We start from the raw sequence: 13,442 nt of genomic DNA, 5'->3' as shown, positions 1-13,442 counted from the left end.
AACACTGGGAAATGAGTGTAAACTGTTTGCATTTTTGTTTTTCTTCCCAGGTTATTTTATCTTCTGAATCCAATTCTTCCTGTGCAACAAGAAATTCGGTTCTGCACACATAAATTATAACTAGGATATACTATAACACATTTAACATGTATGAGACTGCCTGCCATCTAGGGGAGGGGGTGAAGGGAAGGACAGGAAAATTTGGAACAGAAGTGAGTGCAAGGGATAATGTTGTAAAAAATTACCCATGCATATTTACTGGCAAAAAAGGTTATAATTATAAAATTAATAAAAAATAAAGTATTAAAAAAAAAGAAAATTGGGGGTGAAAATATCATCTACTTCCCAAGGTTGTTGTAAGGATAAAATGAGATAACACTGGCAAAACACTTAGCATAATGTTTAGCACATACTAAGTACTATGTAAATTTTAGTCATTATTATTTTTATTATTATAGAACAATGGAACAAATCTCAAAGGATGTAAATGATGCTGAGGAATAAAGCCTTTATCTAATCTTCTTGGTCTTGTTTATTGATGGCATGAGACAAAGTATAGTTAGAAGAAGAGACAATGGCCAGGAATATAGTGTTTTCTGTGTGAGTGGGGGAGGTTCTATGAGTAGAAGAGATTGGAAGGATTATGGGAGGAAGAGGACTACTATAAAGGGAAGTTTTACAATGGGGCTCTAGCATAAACAATAGAAAACAGGTTAGATCAAGATGGGGATAGAAAGGATAGGGCTGAAGAGGATGGAGAAGAGAAATGAGGGAATAGTAACAGGGGAAGGAGGCAGTCAGTAGGCAGCTAAGAGACTCTGTTACACTAATTAGGTGAGTAAGATGTGGAAGTTTGGTAGCCAAAGGATAGGGAAGTATCATTTGATTGGGGTGTTCACCCTCTATGTCATAGTGATGATGAAGGATGGCATCAATTTGTTCTATCTCAGGGACTAGAATGGAGATAAGGTCATGTATCTGGGTCAGTAAATACCTGATGTTCAGGTCCTTAGGGGTTTAACTAAACTTACATTTAGTTTCAATTCTTTTGCCTCATCTCAGTTTATTGAAGGAGGATGAGCAATCCAAGAATACTCTTGAATAAAGAATGTGTTTTTGGCTCTTGCTCAGAGCTAGTGTCTAAGATTTTACTCCTGTATGAAATATTCTTAATTCTTGGCAACAGTCAATAAGCTTGAATAAATTAGCATTTATTAATAATGATATTGGGCCCTTTAATATAGGATGCTACTGTCTTCTTTAGAAAAGGCATTGATTAATAAATAGCATCTATTAATGCACCACTCACTGTGATGCACTCCTGATAAAGTCACAAAAATGACAACAGTGAAACAATTTCTTCCTTCAAGGAGCTAACATTTAATCAAGGAAACAATATATCTCAGCAGCTATGCTCTTCCATCAGGGATGGGGGTGTGGTAGGGTGTGGAGATGGGTGGGAGTGGGGATGTGCTCGGTATACCTTTAGAAAGGGCAGAGATTGGGATTGGCAGAAACAACTTAGTTTTTTCTCCCTGAAGCCTTGAGTACTTCAGTTATGAAGATTGTCCTCTCCTATTCTTGTTGTTTGTCTTTTGTTTTCAGAGGACCAATGACAACACAAGAGTGCTGTCTAAATTGGAGTTATATGAAGTCATCAGCCTCATTCTCCTAGACAAAAGTAAGAGACTGCTGATGGCTGGGGATTCAATGGATGACCCTGATGTCCCAAAGCTCCCAAGCACCTACTTTGCCACTTTCATGACTGCTGAAACAAATTGTTCTCATGTGCCCATTCTTCCCAGGGAAGTCTTCACATACTTAGGGTAGTCACCCCTCTAACTCACTGTTGGTTATCCTCAACCTGGTCTAACCTGTCTGTTAAGAAGATTTTATGGGGTGTGGCTTCTGACTTCTAAGAGCCACAGGTGAAAATTAGGTGAATGGTGGACACCAAAGATAAATGAACAGCCCTGAAAAGAGCTTGGCAAGCCCTCATTTAGAGGGCCTTGTCCTTCCTGAACACCCATATAAGCGTCCTTCTTAGCAAGCAGGAGAAGTGTAGGTACTCTCCTTTTGGATAATTCTTTCTGGTTCAGAACTGGGCTTCTGAGATGAGAGACCACGATATAATTTATGGTGACTTGCCAGTACATAGCCAAACCTTTCTCTCTGATATGCAAATGAGTGGCTAGGGCAAAGGTATTGAAGCCTTCAATACTTCGAAGTAGAAGAGGGGGAGAGTCTTTTCATAGACTTCTCAGATCCCCAACAGTGGTGCAATGCTTCAATCCCACTTAATCCTCACCTTTAAATCTCATAGATTCAAAGTTATTGTTTGGAGGAAAGTGGGTTGAATGACTTTTTGCCTGGAGTCACATACCCATTAAGTGTCTGAGGCTGGATTTGAATCAAGATGTTCCCCCCCTTTTTTTTTTGTGACTAATATTACTGTATTCTGTAATTGCTTTTATTTAGTTTATTATGAGTTAATGTGTTAGATTACTTTATAAATTTAAACAATGAATAAACACAGCATTTGCTACCTTGATTTAGCATCTCAGCCTTGTTAACTTTACTTCCCTTTTCCAATCATCATTTTTCTTCTTTCCTACACAGCCAGTCTGAGTGTTTAAACTGCTAGTTGCTAGCAGTAAAGTTGGTCCTTCAGCTCTTTGATTTAGAGATCCACAAGAAGGATAAAGAGGAGCCAGGGATTTTCCTTATTTTTCAAAGAACTTGTAATAGATTGGTCCTCCCCAAATGGCCAGCTCCGGATGGATAACTACAGAAAGCAGCAGTTTATTGGTTGCCACTTTTACTAGATATCGAACGCAAGATCTTTCGACTTTAGCTTAAGTTTTCATTTGTTGGTTCTTTGTGTGCTCCAGCTGGTCTCTTTGGTCCTCCAAGTTCTTCGGTGATTTTCGAACCAGTGACAATCAGGTGGAGGCGTTCAGTGCTCTGAGCGGCTCGATTCAGGCTCTCGGTGTCTAGTAGAAATAATGCCCTTTCTTTGATTATTCTCTATGGCTTACGTGCCATATCTGCTGTCTCCTCCGCCTCCAGGACGCCTCCAGTGCTCCTCACCTCCATACGAAGCTTGGCCAGGTGTCTCAGAGCTTCGAAGCTGGCCATCATGGGGCTGCGAAAACACAGGGGGCACATAGCGCAGCCCCTCTCCCATCTCCCTCTCATGAGCTTCCTGCTGCTTCTTATCAAAGTCTCTGATTAACTTCTTTTTCTCCTCCGTCCTCCCGGTTCCCAGGAGCTTGTCGGGGACCCCTCGAAGGTCATCTTAGAGCCTGCGGAAGATCTCGACCATTTTCTCTCAAGGCCCTGAGGACATGGCCTGCCCCGGCTTAGGGCGAGCTTTCCCCACACCTGCAGGGCCGGGGTTCCGGGCCCACGAGGCAGCTTCCAGCTCACCTTCGGGGTCAACCCGCGAATCTCGAACCCATTGCTCTGGGCCAGTGCCCCTACCGCCCCGCAAAGTTGTTCTTCAAACAAGATTGCTGTTACCTTGCACAACGTTCTCCTGTTCTGCTCATTTTGCTCTTATTTCGGGCAAATTTTGCCACATCTACAGAAAGAACTGACAAATAGAAGTTTGCATAGATTGAGATTTACATTTATATGCACACACGTGTGTATACATATAAGCATTATACATACATATACATTTGTCCATATTTGTGTCTAGTGGTAGCCATCTTTGGGAAGAGGGGAGAGGAAGAGAAGAAAAAAAAAGAGGAAAAAAGAAAGTGACATCATAATTTTATTACATATTTTAAAAGAATAGCGAGTTGTACATAATAGATTCGCAGTTTAATGAGCAAACTTTTTTTTTTATTCTACTATGGTACTTGTTTTATTTCTTAAGCACAGAATAAAATAAATTCTAAAAAAACTAACCTCTTAGTCTCTGCTTTTTGCCCTCGTTATCACTGTCCAGTCATTTTATTTTTTTGTTTGTTTGTTTTGTTTTGTTTGTTGTTCTGTCGTGTTTTGACTCTTCCTGACTTCATTTGGGATTTTCTTGGCAGATATCCTGGAGTGGTTTGTCCTTTCTTTCTCTAGTTCATTTTACTGATGAAAAAACTGAGACAAGTCAGTGTCTGAGGTTGATTTTTAAGCTCCTAATACTTTCAACTTTACTAAAATCTAAAAGATTTTTAACAGATTAATGGAAAGAACAGACTTCCTCCCTCCCTCCCTCCCTCCCTCCCTCCCTCCCTTCCTCCCTTCCTCCCTTCCTCCCTTCCTCCCTTCCTTCCTTCCTTCCTTCCTTCCTTCCTTCCTTCCTTCCTTCCTTCCTTCCTTCCTTCCTTCCTTCCTTCCTTCCTTCCTTCCTTCCTTCCTTCCTTCCTTCCTTCCTTCCTTCCTTCCTTCCTTCCTTCCTTCCTTCTTCCCTCCCTCCATCCCCACCCTCGGTCCCTTTGTCTCTTTCTTTAAACAAACAAACAAACAAAAAAACCCAACACTATGTTGGGACCAAAAGGAGGATGAAATAGAGGATAGGATCACTACTCAGAATAAAGTGAGATGATGATAACTGAAGACAATAAAAAGTCTTCTGGATGTCTTTTTTCTTTACAGGATGTTGTTGAATGGGAAGGATAGAATCATCGCAATAAGTATGGAATAGTAGAAAGAATGCTGGGTTTGGAGTCAGAAGACTTCCCTATTTACTATCTGCAGGACTTTGGATAAACCAATTGAACTCTTTTTATTGGAGTTCCACTTTCTTGTGAAATGAGGAGGTTGGCCTAAACTTTTAAGGTCCCATTTAGCACTCTATGACCCTGTGATCTTATAAAATAAATGAGATGATTAGGCAGAATTTAGTCCAATAACAAAGTCTGCATGAACTACATCTTCAAGGATTAATATTTAATTACAGATATGATGGATGAATTTCTATTTTTAAAAAAGCATCAATTTAATATGAATATTTTGTCTAGTGATTCTATATAGCTGTTAATCATGGTATATTATATTCTCAGAAAACTCAATAGTGTTAGTAACCCAAAGGGCAATGTAAAAAAAAAAAACAAAAACATGGTGAATATAAGTTGGGTACAGCAAATTATCAATTATGACTTATGTATAAGATGTGTCATTAAAGACATCATTGAGAACAACTCTAAGTGAAAAAATTATTTTGACTGTTATATATATTCAAATTTACTTTTATAAAGAATATTTAAAGATGCTTTCTATATCCATTGAAAGAACAAATAAATATGTATAGAATAATTATATATATATATACATATACATACACACACACATATATATATATACACATACACATATGTATGTGTTATGTGTGTAAATGTATGTCTCTGTCTATTTACCTATATCTAGTTATATCTAATGATAACCATCTCTGGGGGGTTATGGGGAAAAGAAGAAAAGCATACATAATAATTTGAAAGGAATAGCAAGTTGAGTATAATAGATTTACAATTTCATATACAATCATTTGTGGAATGCTTGTTTTATTCCATAACTGTTTTTTCCTAAAAAAAAAAACAAAAACAAAAACAAAAAAACAACTATTGAGGGGGCAGCTAGGTGGTGCAGTGGATAGAGCACCAGCCCTGAATTCAGGAGGACCCGAGTTCAAATATGGTCTCAGACACTTAATACTTCCTAGCTGTGTGACCCTGGGCAAGTCACTTAACCCCAGCCTCAGAAAAACAAAAACAAAAAAACTATTGAGGTTTTTTACTGGAAAATAATCATGTAGGCTAGTCCTGGTGACATACTGGTATTCAAACAATTTTAAAGGAAATAGAAAGACCTTCAGGACAAGTCTCCCTTCTGGTTAAAGGATCATGGATTTGTGATAACTTCTCTCTGCTTCAGTTTACCCATCTCTAAAATGGAGATAATATTAACCTTTATCTCACATGATTGCAAGATCAAATTTTAAGGCACTGTAGAAATGTCAACTACTGTTACTATTTTTATTATCTTCTGTGAAAGATAAATGTATTGAATTGCATCGCAAAAAGATAAGAAAGAAGGATCAGATTATGATATCTATTGGTAGAAAGAGCATCCATGCGTATCTATGAGACCCCAGATTTTATGGACCTGATAGGAGAGTGCTGATGGTGTGTGGTATATTGCTGCCCTCTGCTGGATGTGGGATAGAGCTTGAAGCAGACTTATTTCTTGGACTGAATTAGGTAGATTTAAAGACCATAAATAATCATTTTAGTTTTATTTCGGATAAGGTCCTCAATGTGTGATATGCTACCTGGTTTTAATAATAACGCATATCAGGACATCTAGATTATGTGCAGTACACCTCAGAAAGTATCCCTCTATCTGGAGAACCTGGGAGGTCTGCTTCTGGGAGAATCAGGATGGCCTGCAAGAGAGCTGCCTTGGAGACAAACTATGGATCATATATAGGTATCCTGTAAATGGCTTGAGCTGGCCAACCACATGCTATCGAGGAAGTTCTCTGGCATTCAAACAGACCTGTCAGCTTCAGCTAGTTTCCTTTTTCCATTTGCTTTGGGGAACCTTACTGACTCTCACTCAAAGTTGAGAGAATAAGCCATAATAATTCAAGAATCAGGATCCAGGCTGGGTTTTTACAGTTAATGGAACATAAGAATTTGGGGGGATTCAAAGATTGAATTTAGGGAATGAACTTCTGGTATCCAAGTCAGTATAAGAGTCACTTGGCTGTCCTGTCATATCTGGACATGAACTTAGTAGAATCAGCATTGCATAGAAACTGAGCTAAATTTCAAACCTCCTTCTCCAGAAACATAGATGGTATAGGGGAGAATATGCCCCAGAATTGCTGGGAAGAAATGTTTGTGTGTTTGTTGTCACTATATCTATGAAGTAAAAATTCCTGTGTACCTGATATTAATGGGTTAAATGGAACCAGCAGAGCACACCCCTTCCCCCCAACAAATGGAGAGGATGAATTAGAGGAAAAATAATTTTCAATTCCCTCAGGGTATCCTGGAGCTTTGCCTGGCTCTGTGAGAGAGGAGCAGAACACATTTGTTATATGTAATTGTTGCTATTTCTGAGGCACAATACAATTTATAATGACCTGGCATATGGGTAGCGTGGGTATGTTTATCTTCATAATGTATATTGGGAAACAGACTCAGAAAGGGGAAGTTGTCTGCCCCAAGTCACATAATTCCAGGAGCCAGAACTCAAGCTTATCATCCCATGATTCCAATTTCAGTGACCTTTCCACTGCCTTATACTTCCTCTTATTACATTAGCAGCTTTAGGTCCGAGATAGAACTATGAGTATTTATTCCTGGCCCAGTGTATCAAGAGGCTTGGGAAGAGGCATATTCATTAATGGAGATGTTGATTTAAAGGAAAGCCATTTTTTTCTATATGTAAGAAAAGGGAAATGACATGAGAGGAAGAGTTCTAATTGAAATGTCAATTTGTTAATAATGACAAGGATTTCAGAGGACACAAATGAAAGGTAGGACCAGTGGGCAGAGATGGACAGAGGGTGAGAGAGCCAGAGAGAGCCAGAGAGAGCCAGAGAGAGCTAGCCAGCCAGCCAGCCAGAGACAGATGTAGGAGTTGAAGATGACATATAAATTGCAATTTTAGATAACCGGGCGTTCAATGATTATGAACTCTGAAATTTCTTTATTTATTCACAATCTATTGTCATTCTACCTCTATATCTTCCTCCCAACTCCAAATCCTATCCTTTCTCCCTGGATCTGGCCTTAATCCTTCCAACCCTCAATTTTTTTCCCCAGGCCCTCACTCCTAGTTGGTTAGATTCCCTTTCCTTTCCCAACCAACTTCAAAATTGTCCTCTTCTCTTGTCCCTTGCCTCCTTGTCCTGTAGAAGATTTTCCTTTGCCAAACCACAGCTTTAGATTTCTTCCACCATCTTACTTCTTGAAGTATGAAGTAAGTACTTCATACTTACTTCTTCTCATATGCTAGTGAATGAAATAGAAGAAAATAACAAAACTTTGCTAACTGGTTCCATTACAAATTTATGTGACATGATTCTAAGTAGACCCCTTAACTGCAGCAAGATAATTCTTTTACACCTCTCTTATCCATTCACTATCTCATTCATTATAGTGGCTTTTCCAAATCTTTTATTTCCTCCTCAAGCTTCCTAAAGTTCTCTTCCCCTTATTCTCCACTAAAGACTTTATCTCATATTTCTTTTTTAAATTAAAGCTTTTTATTTTTTCAAAACATATGCATGAATTTGACATTAATCCTTGCAAGACTTTGTGTTCCAATTACTCCCCCTTCCTTTACTCCCTCCCCTGGATGTAGTCCAACATTTGTTAAACATGGTAGAAGTATATATTAAATTCAATATATGCATACATATTTATACAATTATCTTGCTGCACAAAAAATCAAATCAAACCAGAAAAAAATGAGAAAGAAAATAAGATGCAAGCAAACAACAACAAAAAAGAGTGAAAATGCTATGTGTGGTTCACATTCCATTCCCACAATCCTTTCTCTGGGTGTAGATAGCTCTCTTCATCACAAGACCCTTGGAATTGGTCTGAATTGTCTCATTGTTGAAGAGAGCCACATCCATTAGAATTAATCATCGTACAATGATCTCCTGGTTTTGCTCACTTCACTCAGCATCAGTTCCTGTAAGTCTCTCCAGACCTCTCTGAAATCACCCTGCTGGTCATTTCTTACAGAACAATAATATTCTACAACATAAATTTACCATAACTTAATCATCCATTCTCAAACTAATGGGCATCCATTCAATTTCTAGTTTCTAGCCACTACAAAAAGGGCTGCCACAAACATTTTTGCATATGTGGGTCCCTTTCCCTCCTTTAAGGTCTCTCTGGGATATAAATGCTGGATCAAAGGGTATTCACAGTTTGATAATAGTTCCAAATTTCTTTCCAGAATGGCTGTATTCGTTCACAATTCCACCAACAATATATCAGTGTCCCAATTTTTCCATATCCCCTCCAACATTCATCCTTGTCTTTTCCTGTCATCCTACCCAGTCTGAGAAGTGTGTACTGGTATCTCAAAGTTACCTTAATTTTCATTTCTCCGATCAATAATGATTTAGAGCATTTTTTCATATGTTTATCTCATATTTCAATGAAAAAAAATGAAGACATTCACTGAGAACTCCCTCTTCTCTCATCTCACATTATCCTTTCTTTCCCCATTTAGCATGAAGAAATGGTCTTTTTCCTTGCAAGGCAAAGCCTATATGCAAAATGATTCCATTCTATCTCATCTACTCCCTCTACCATCCCTAGATTCTCACAAATAGTCATTTACTCCCTATCAGTTGCTTCCCTACTCCTAAAAATATGTCCACGTCTCTTCAATTCTCAATTCTTTACTTGATCTATCCTTCCCTGCAATCTATAATTCTGTCTTTCCTCTCTTTTGTGGCTAAACTTGAGAAGGCCACCTATGGTACATACCTCCTTTTCTCCCCCTCATTGTCTTCTTAACCTATAGTTTCAGCTGAGATTGCTTTCTCTTGAGTTACCAATGAGTTCACAGTCTTTTTTCAGTTATCATTTTTCTTTACCTCTCTGCTAATTTTGATCATTCTTTGATCTCTCTTGTTGGATCTTCACCGAGATCTCAACCACTAATTATAGGTATTCACCAGGGCTATTTCCTGGGCACTTTTTAATTATTTCACTTAGTGATCTGATCAGTTCCAATGTACTCAATTTTCTTTTTACACAGATGATTCTCAGACCTACTTTTTTAACCATAGCCTTTCTCCTGTTCTCTAGTTTCAGATTCAGATGCCTATTAGACGTCTTGATCTGGATGAATTTTAATTAACAAACTCAACATACTTGAAAGTTACCTCATTATTTTCCCCTCCAAACCCTCCCTTCCTCATTGCTTTCATGTTTCTGTCAAGGGTATCACCACGCTCCCTATCATCCTGACTTGCAATCCGAGTCATCCTTGATTCCTCATTTTCATGGCCCATCAAACAATTGCTGTCTTTTCATTTTTATGTTCATAACATCTCCAGTATATATAGTACTATCACCCCATCCAGGCCCTTATATCTCATACATGAATTATAATAGCTTGCTGGTCTCCCTGCTGTGTGTGTGTGGGGGTATTTCCCCACTAATAAACTTCAGTGGCTCTCTACCACCATCTAGATCAGAAGTAAATCCTCTGGCATTCAAAATCCTTCACAACTTGGTTCCTTTCTACTTTTTCAGTCTTCTTAAACTTTACTTCCTTCCATAACATCAGTAATCTTGTGACATTATCCTTTCTATTCCTCCTACAAGAACTTCCTACACTGGACATTTTCATTAGATAATGACTATAGTTGCTCTCATTTTTGCCTCCTGGCTTCCTTGAAATCTTAGTTAAAAGTCCAACTTTCTTCATATCTTTTCTGGTTTCCCTTAATGCTACTGTCTTCCCTCTAAGATTACCTACAATTTGCCCTATCTATATTTTGTTTGTCTGCCTATATTTATTTGCGTACTCTCTCCCCCAATTAAACTCCAAGCTTCTTGAGAGCAGAAAAATTCTGTCTTTTCTTGTATCCAACAGGACTAGCAATGCTCAGCAAAAAAAAAAAAAAAAAAAAAAAAAAAAAAAGTGCTTAATGATTGTTTATGTGTTTAATTAATGTTTTATTTGCATTAAACTTAATTAACAATTATTTAATTTGATGTTTAATTATATTTACTTACATAAGTTTGCTATTTATTAAGTTTATTGTTTATTATTATTGTTATCCCAACCCCACCCTTGTTATAGAACTAGTTTATTCCTATACAGAAATGCTAAACATGAAAGAATCAGCACACAACAGAATTAACAAGTTTAATAGGATTCAGTAATTTTACTTATAACTACAGTTACAGTAAGTTGGGAGGCTAATATTTAAATATCAGAACATAAAGCAATTTTTCAAGAATACAAATTGATGTTATCTTGGCCTTGCACAGTTCATCCACTCTAGGCATTCCTTTGCTGGTAGCATGGGTCAATCTTCTTGTTTGGTAGCCATGCTGTGCAATGCAGAAGCTAGGCATCTTCAGACCTAAAATTCACAAGGCCTAAAATTTATACTGCTAGAACTATACACATGCACTACAGGATTAATTGTTCCCCTAAAACTAGATAAGAACAAACACAAAAGACAGGGGCAGCCACATTCTGATGGCTGCATGGAGGCCAGGTGGGAGATTGGGAAATTGTCCCTTCTCCCACCCAACACTGGGGACCCAGCTGGAACCAGTCTATTACATGGTTCACAGCTGGAGAGGAAGAAAGCCCTTTTTGTCTATCTGCGTCTAATGAGCTCTTTTGGCTCAGGAGACAATTAGGAGTCTTAAAAAAAAATGAACAAGAATTTATTAAGTACTCACTATGTGCCAGGCACTCTGCTAAGTGCTAGGAATATAAGAAAATAAAAAAGTCATCGTGGGAGATACATATTAAGTGGAGCCATCTATTGTACAAACCCCTCATTGAAGAGTCACATATGGCCAGAAGCAGATCCCCACATAGTTGAATAAGCAGGTAAAGAATATCTCCCCGGGCTCTGTATGACGCACTTTGTATATAATTATGAAGTACAGAATCACAGAATCTTACAGTTCAAAGAGACCTCAAGAACATCCAGTACAATCCATACCCTGAACAAGTATTCCATCCACACCATACCCAGTAAGTGGTAATTCAACCTTTGGTGGAAGTCCTGAAAGGAGGGGGAACCTATCAACTTCTCAATCTATTCCAGTTTGAAGCCATTCTAATTAGTAGGAAATTTGTACGGACAAGTACATTTGCTTCCACACCTTGCCTCCTCCTGCCTCTGACCCAGCCCAAATGTTTGGGTTCAACTCTTTTGCCTTCCTCAAGGAAATTTTGGATAGTAATAAAGACATCTCCCACAATGAAATATCATTAGCAGCAAGTCCTGAGGAGCTCTGTAACTGCTCCCCACTCTCCAAAATAAGGAGTTTCTCTCTATATAAATATGGAATAAATATACACATCTCACAGGAATGGGATTGGTGAAGGGGGTGGGGAGGAAGGATGGGTGTTGGGATTTCCAGGGTGTGGCATTTATCACGGAAGGACCGAGGATAATGAACACACACAATCACTCACACACTCACGCTCACAGAGAGACAGACACAGACAGCACCTCCACCCCCATCCCCTCCCACTTCCTCCAGTGTGGTGCAGTGGACTTGCAGCAGCCAGAGGATTTGCATTCAAATTCCATCTATGTCAGTCATTTACTATCTGCAAGACTTTGGGCAATCCCCTTATCTGTTCGGGACCTCAGCCTTCCCCTGTCAAACTGGAAGTCTGGACTAGATGCCCTGTAAGGTTCTCTCCAGCCCCGGGTTAATGAACCTTGCCTACAGGTTCTCTCCACATGTACAGGAGAGTGAGAAAACAATATAAACCCCGTTCCTCTAGGGAAGGGGATGCTTCAGTTTTGCTTTTATGTACCCAGCGCCAAGCACATAGTATGCACTTAATAAATACTTGACAAATTGTATTAAATGAGGGGATGGGGGGAGATAATCACAATAACACAGATTAGGGAAGCCCTCAAGACTGAGGAAGAATGAATCGACAAGAGTCCCCCTGAAGTCCTTCTGAGGTGGAGTCAAAGCCCACCGACAACCCTTCCCTCCACCGGGCTCACGCCATCGGGGGCACAGAGGATGTTCCATTTGTGGTCACCGAAGAGGTCCATGGTCTTGAGGATGAGGTTTCTGTGCAGTCCATAGAGCAAGAAGAACATGAAGGGATGACGGCGAAGAAGACAATACGTCATCGGCACAGGGGAAAACAACACAGGCTGAACGTTCAGATCAGGAAATCCAAGAGAGTCACAAGCCAGGGGAGGGGACCGGGTGGCAGGGCATCAGAGGGTCCCCCGTGGCGGGGTCCCCGGTCACGAGCTGGAAGCGGGGAGGGGCTGCAGGAGTCAAGCTGGAAGAATGCACAGGAGCTGCTGGTCTGCATCTCAAGTCCATCCATGGCAAACGGGTTCTTGTGACCTTGGGTGGGGGTGAGACTGGTCGGGAGCATTGGGAGGGGGCTAAAAACGGGTCCGCGAGTCCCGGGGCGGGGTCCTGGGCTGCAGAGGGGAGGGGCTCACAGCGCAGGGCACGGGGGTCCGTAACGTGGCAGCTCACCGGTGGCAGTGGTAGCAGCTGCTGGCTTGGCAGGGTCTCCGACACCTCCCCCAGCGCCCCCGCCCGTTACTAGGAACACCCCCGGGCCCACCTGGGAAGGCTTCGCAGCAGGGAGCACCTGCCCCAGGACCTCACCGTGGCCGGGGGGCCCGTCTTCGGGAGCCATCGCGGGGGCTGGGCGGGCGGGGGCGGGCAGAGGCAGCAGCTGCAGCGCAGGGACGGGGAGCGGACGTTCCGCCGACT

General features: G+C 40.3%; 1 pseudogene; it reads right to left on the bottom strand.

The window, feature by feature from the left end:
* Positions 1-2,723: 2,723 nt before the first annotated feature.
* On the bottom strand, positions 2,724-12,835 carry LOC141552656 (vesicle transport through interaction with t-SNAREs homolog 1B pseudogene; annotated as a pseudogene).
* Positions 12,836-13,442: the final 607 nt, after the last annotated feature.

This window comes from Sminthopsis crassicaudata, chromosome 2, assembly GCF_048593235.1.
Source record: "Sminthopsis crassicaudata isolate SCR6 chromosome 2, ASM4859323v1, whole genome shotgun sequence".
Lineage (NCBI taxonomy): Eukaryota > Metazoa > Chordata > Mammalia > Dasyuromorphia > Dasyuridae > Sminthopsis > Sminthopsis crassicaudata.
Note: the sequence above shows the minus strand (reverse complement) of the source record. Positions and strands in the feature narration are given on the sequence as shown.